Below are 6,737 nucleotides of genomic sequence, written 5' to 3'. Positions count from 1 at the left end.
CTGGAGAAGCTGTTGTTGTGTCAAATTACCTTTAGAAATATCATCGGAAAATACAAACGTTTTCTTGGCAGTACTTGAGCAAATGTACTCATGCGCATGCAAACTGTCACTATCCAGCTACCAGAACTAGAAAAATGATGTTAAATAGTTCCAAAACCTCCTCCATACAAAGCAGGTTTACAGTGATTTAGAAGTTATAATAAATAGATTTTTTTTTAAAAAAAAGCCTGAGGTGTTTCATTCCTGACACATGGTGAAGGCAGGTAGTTGGGACACAAGAGAAATACAGCCTGGGAGTAATGGCAAGAATAGGTGCCATGTGGAATATCGCTCATTGCTCAAAAACTGACTAGGTTTAAATATTCAAATTAAAAATAAGCTAAAAAAGAGAAGAGACCATCTTCACTATCTGAAGTAACTAACGTCAATATTCCAGGGCTGCACCCAGCAAGGCAACACTCTACAAAACAGAATAATTTTTTCCCCCAGATTACTCAGTAAAGTAACAAAATACAGATTTGAATAACCTGTAAATACTGCATCTGTCCTGCAGGTACTTACTTAACCTAATAAAATCCTCTGTTCTGGTAACAAGGTGGCAATTGCTGTGTGAAAGCAAACAGAACTCGCTCTGTTTTGCATCATTCAGAAAGAAACGACGAATCAGGAGATGATGAATACATACACTAACTGCCACACTTCAAACTGCGCATCTTAAAAGTATAATTTTCATCTAGGTGTAGAAATTGTCTAATGAAGCATGCCTAATTTTGGAACGGATTATTTTTAGTATCTCTCATGAATCAGATTCATTGTCAATAGCCCAGCTACTTGGCAGTGCCGAGGCAGGAGGCTGTTGCCTTTTAGCTGGTTTAATGGCAGGGCTCTTCCCTCCACTTAAGTCCCTCCTGTTCTGTATTTGAGACCCTGCCATGAAAGTCTCCCCTGAGCAAAGCCAGGCATCGCCTACTCTCAGCGGTAGGCAGGGCGTCTGTCTGAGACTCAATTATGCTCCATGAGCCAACTCTGCTGCTCCTGAAGCAAGTGGTGGAAGGAGCATGCCCAAGTCTAGCTCGGAAAAAATTTATTTTGCCCACATATAAGAAAGTTTCTTCATGACGCAATGCCCTCCCAAAGTATGGAGGACACGAGTTCCGTGACCACCATGTGCACGATCCTGCTCTTCCTGAAATCCCGGGGAACGTCATTCTCAGAGCAGAGGGAGGTTTTCCTTCAGCCTTCTGAAGCAGAAGAAAAATGCATGTCATAAAAATGAGGCAAAAGGAGGCTGTGTGACCAGACCGAGATGTCATCTGTAGTTTGATGCTGTTGCCTGCTGCTGTGTTAGGCATCCGACTGTTTCCTCCTGCCTTTGTGTCTCAGGGAGAAGTGCCTCCAGCCTGGCCCAGTAGCCTCCCATGTAAATGGGCTTCACAGCCCCGTTCCCAGTCAACCTGCTGGAAACACCCAGACCTGCGGTCTGAATCAATCCATGCAGGACGTGCTCCTTGGCCAGTGCCGCGACCTGTCGCTCTGGGAAGACCTGCAGCGGTGCTGGACGTCCTCCCCTAGAAGGGAGAGAAAATACCGTAGCAGATGATCTTGCACTCTACATTGGCTTTGCTGGCCTTGAGCACGTGCCTTGTACCATTGGTCTGAAAAGGGTTATTTTGAAGAAATGGCTTAGAAATTGCTATGCTGGACACAATCGTGCTGTTATCATTCCAGAGAAAGAAGTTTATCTTCTGCGAGCAAAACGCATCTATTCAACAAACTGTGCAGAGTTTAAGCTGTAATAATAGACTGGTGGAAAAACACGTAATTTGCCTTCATCTAATCAAGAAACCAGGACAGAGTTAAAGCAATATATTTTTTTTACCCAGTGCCAGTTGGAAAAAATTGGAGCTTATTCTGTATTGTTTTGGCCTGAAAATAGGATGCAGAACCCTTCTGCAAATGCTTTACATTAGCAATTAGCTTGTGCATCTAACTGTACCCTGTATAAGCTATGAGGTTTGCGTGTAAGCTGAAGGGCTTGCATCTCACCTACTGTATGCGATACCAGTCACACCTTCTCAGAGGAAAGCTCTGGGCTGAATTAGAAAAGAGGCAGAGAAGGGCAAAAATAGAGATAAGATTTAGGGAAAGACTTCTGTATGAGTTGGTCCTAACTAGATTATGACTGCTCAGCTTGCAAAGGAGATGCTGGGCAAGGGAGATCCAATAGAAACGTGCAAGAAGCTTCAATATTCATAAATTCAAATTCAGAAAACCTCTCCAGAAAATCACAATTTGGTATGGTCACCCCTAACCCTAGCTAATTCAAATAAGAAGTATTTCAGTTATAACAGGAAGAAACTTTTTGGAAGTTTGGACTGGCCCAGGATAAGCTTGTTTTGCATTTTAGAATAATTTGATTTAATAAATGCCTTTCACATCAACTGAAAGTAAACTGGACGACCGCTGAAGAATTCTCTCTTCCCGGCTCTGTCACTGTGCAGAACAGCTGATTCCTTTCGTTAGGACAACCTGCTTCTAGACTGCGGGTCATGTCACCTCTGGCAAGCTTCTGTGTAAGTTTACTGTCACTGCCGGCTAACAAGCCTGTTCTGGATACAATGCGATTTTTATTTTTTTTTCTTGTGTGGTCCCTTGGCAAAATGATCCATCCTAGTCCCGGGATTTCTGTGAAAGCCAACCCTGACAGGTGAGCTCCCAGGCTGCGTTTCCCTAGCAGATGCCTGCGGTCGCAAGGACAGCCTCGCGTGGGAGGGCTGCGGGAGGACCCAGAATTGCTGCGAGCTTTGGAAGTGAGGACTAATTTACACTGCTGCTGCCCGTGAAGCTGTGTGAGCACCGCACAGTTCCTGGTCTTCCCCCCCCTTTCCACTTAGAGGGATGATTAGAAAACATTAGCCAACCAGCCCACTGCTTGGTCAGGGACAATTTGTCCTTCCCATTTCTTGTCCTGGTTTTCACGCTTCTCTCCTCTCTGCTCTGCTCTCCCGACTGCAGAGGCACAGAAATCAATCAGGGTCCCAGGGCTCTGGCAAGCAATCGTCCTTCAGAGAAAGCAATTTCCCAACACGCGGAGCGTAGGGTAATTCAAAGAAAGCGAGACCATGGGCTGTGTTGTTAGGTGAGGGTCATTTCCAAGTATATTTCTGTTTTCTACTTCTTTCACGCCCTGGTCTGGCAAGAACAGTATTATGTGCTTTGCAGAAAGAGCCCGGCATGGTAAATGAGGTGGCAAACAAACTCCTGCTTCTTATCAAAGCATTCAATCACTGTCAGGAAAGTCATCCACAGCAGCTCCTGGAGTGCTTTTTCCTGGTAAATTGCTAAAGAAGTTCAGGAAAGCAAAGTGACATTTCTTCTTGCTGTCTGTAATTAATATTTTAGGTGCAGCAAGAAGCTCCCTGCCCGGGCCAGGCCAGCTGTCCTCGTCCAGCGAGGCTGGAGAGCTGGCCCATGGCAGGGAGTTCAATGCCACGTGCTCGGAAGCAAAGGCTGCGGGATGCACGGACGGGCCCCGCGCTGCCCCGGCTGCTCCCCCAGCCTGCCCCTCTGCTCCTAGCAAAGTGACATTAAGTCTGCGTGAAAGGCTGGTGGGTGAATCAGTGGACGAATAAATGCTCAGGGAGAGAAAGAGAAATTATCTGAAGAGATTAGAAAGCCTGGGATGGTTCCTGGGCTGGGTCTGCGACAGGACTGGGCGAGGACTTCATCTGTCAGCTTCATGTGAGACAGCATGTGCAGAGCAAAGCTGGGGCAAACAAGTCATTACTGGAGACATAACGGCCAGTTCGTTCAGCTGCAGAATTACGTGAATGCAGGCAGCGTCCTGAGGGGTCTTTTTATTTAAATATGTACGTATGAATACGTATGATATGTATGTATAAAGACAAAGAAGCAAATTTTATTTCCTTTTAGCAGGTACTTCCATTTATCAGAAATATCAACAAAATTTCTTTTAGTTTTTTCATAGAAAAAATTAGTTATTAGATCAAAGTTGCATGAAGGATGCACCGAAAGCAGTCATTTGGTAGCAACAAAGAATCAGCTTCCCAAATGAGAAATCTCCCTCTTGTGTCATAAAAAAGACACTTCTCTATTACCTTTGGAGAAGTGATGGCTGTTAAATCTTACATAATGTAACATAAGCCTTTCTGAAGAGCTGAGAAAGCCAATTCAGATGGAGCTAGAGTGCCAAGGAACGAAAGGGGAGCACTTAGCAATTGAAATTGCAAATTGCCTGATTGGAAAAAGGGTTTTCCAAACATCCTTTGAACTGGAGCTGCTTCTTAGCTGCTCTAATATGTTCACTCCAGCACTTCGCATCCTTCATTGAAAGGCAGAACACTCGAGAGACGTAAGCAGCAATAGCCCAGCTTCGCAGGCAGGGAAACCTTGGCCGAGAGCCACTTTCCCGCTGAGCCGAGCGTCCTTTCCCACAAGGTCGTAACGGAGGCTGGGAGCAGCAGCAAGATCTCCCGCGTGGGTTTTATAATGACATTTGTACTAACAACAGGTGTCTGCAGCTGCAGGCCCTATGGCCCAGGCAAGGGCCGGGCATCGGCAGCCGAACTCCAGCACGGCGCGGAGCGTGCTCCCCGCGTCCCTGCAATCCTGGCCTGACGCTGGGGATGGCCGGTCCGCGCTACTGGGGATGCCAGTCTGGCAGCACTTGGGCTGAGACCTCCTCCGTGACAAGCCGCTGAGCATCCGCCAGACACAACCAGGGACCCAGGGGCTGGACCCAGGGCTCCCGCGGCCCGTCGCTCCTCCCCGAGCGAGCCGATGCCGGTCAAAGGCCTTTCTGGTGCAGAGGAAGGGCTCGTGCTGGTAATTCGGGTACCGCAGTGCTCCCAAGAAAGGGTATTACTCAAGGGATAATGCTGAAAGGATTTTCCCTTTTTTGCACGCTTACTTTGGAAGACTGAGGCTTTGTTTACTTATATACCATATATTTTTGTGAAATGCTTCATTCCTGTTTCCCTTAGGTATTAGTGGATTTTTCTCAATAAGCAACAAAATAAAAAAGGAGTTTATAGCATCTCTTCAGCATTCACTTGTTTAAAAGCAAACAATACCCCAACGCTTAAAATCAAGGGTGCATTTTTAAAAGCAAGGCAAGGCAGTAACTTCTACTTTAAAAAGCCCTACAAGTTTTATGAAGCTATTTTACACGGCTCCAGAGTTTCAGGAGAGAAGAAAAAAACACTCAGTCAAAAACAGAATATATTTTTATAGCGGCAAAATTTCTAGAATGAGACTATAGATCTTCTGCTAATATGGGGAGCCTTCAGAAATACACACCCACATGCCAGCACAAACAACACACAGCTATAGAGATGGATGTCGTACACTATTTAAAAAGAAAAAATATGTAACTCCCAGGGAGGCAGGGCTGGCTCTTTTCCCAGATGGATTCTTGTTCCGACAGCGTCACAAACATGACAGATGTGCGTCTTTCTAATTGTATTTGTGGTTTTTCTCTCTTGCCTGCGATACTTCAGGAGAAGTCACCTCTCCCCTACCACCGTGTTCCCTCCTCTTTAGCTTTTGAAGCTTGTTTGGTCGTTGATGTTCTCCAGCGTGACATGAGCCTGCACCGCGCTGGCTGAGGGTGGCTGTACCCCTGGCCCGTTTCCTCCCCTGGGCTCCCCGCAGAGCCGAGACCTTCCGCTCCCACCCCTCGGTCCTGCGGGACCCCCGCCCCAGCCACCCCGCAGCCCCCCCCCGCACAGCTTTTAAGAGCTGCTCGCTCTTATCTTTGACTCGTGTCGCACACTATGAACAGATACAGGCAAACCAGAACCACCTGCACATGCTTGTGCTTATCCTGACATATGGGCAGGTACTGTAGTGATTCGTATCTCCCTCACCTTGGCACTTCTCTGCTGTTTCCTTACATCAGAAATCCCCGCTGCAGGCACTCTCAGGCAGGCACCTCATTTTTCTGTCCATATCTGACATACCTGGCGCTCGGCTGCATGCTAAAAATAATAAACAAAAATAAGGTGGCCAAACAGCCTGGAGAGAGATGTCTTCCAGACCTGAAAAGCCGCCTCCTCCTGTGGAGCTGATTTATTTCCCCTCAGATGCAGACCAGTGGGCAACTGAATATATTTTTTCTGCATGGGCGTATGGGCTCTGCTAAGAAATGTTTTTTCTCTCATCTGTACTAATTTGCTGGGTTTCAAGGCTGCAGTTGTTCGGTTTGCCCTCCCTGGGACCACCTAGGACGTTTAGGACTCTCAGTCCCTTCAGATGTTTGCTCCTCAGCTGTGCTGGGTTCGTCCAGTGTCCTCACCGAGCCCCAGAACAGAGAAGCTTTTGGTGCCAGATGTTCCCTGATGCAACTCATGCATCTGTGACCTTTATGTGCTCAATTCATCACCAGTCAATCGTCAGCCTCATGCAAAGCTCTTTCCGCACAAAGGTCTCCTTTCTCCTGTGTTTCCAAGAGTGGGATTGGGCAGCAACAGGAATGTTTGCAGCAGCAGCAGCAAAGAAACGACCGCCTAGCAGAGGTTATCACGCAGATAGTCTATGCCAACCTGGAAATACAAACCCTTCCTTGCTATTTTCAGGTGCAAACGTAAATAACGTTTTAGTTATATTTTGTGGTATTTGGAAAAACAGTTCCCGTGCGGCAGTTCTCGAGAAATCAAAGCGAAATCAAAGCTCCCGTTCAGCCCCGTGGCGGGGGGAGGAGTCTACCGACCCCGCCT

Source organism: Aptenodytes forsteri, unplaced genomic scaffold, assembly GCF_000699145.1.
Source record: "Aptenodytes forsteri isolate BGI_AS27 unplaced genomic scaffold, ASM69914v1 Scaffold142, whole genome shotgun sequence".
Lineage (NCBI taxonomy): Eukaryota > Metazoa > Chordata > Aves > Sphenisciformes > Spheniscidae > Aptenodytes > Aptenodytes forsteri.
The sequence above is the reverse complement of the archived record's forward strand: the minus strand, read 5'-3'. Positions refer to the sequence as shown.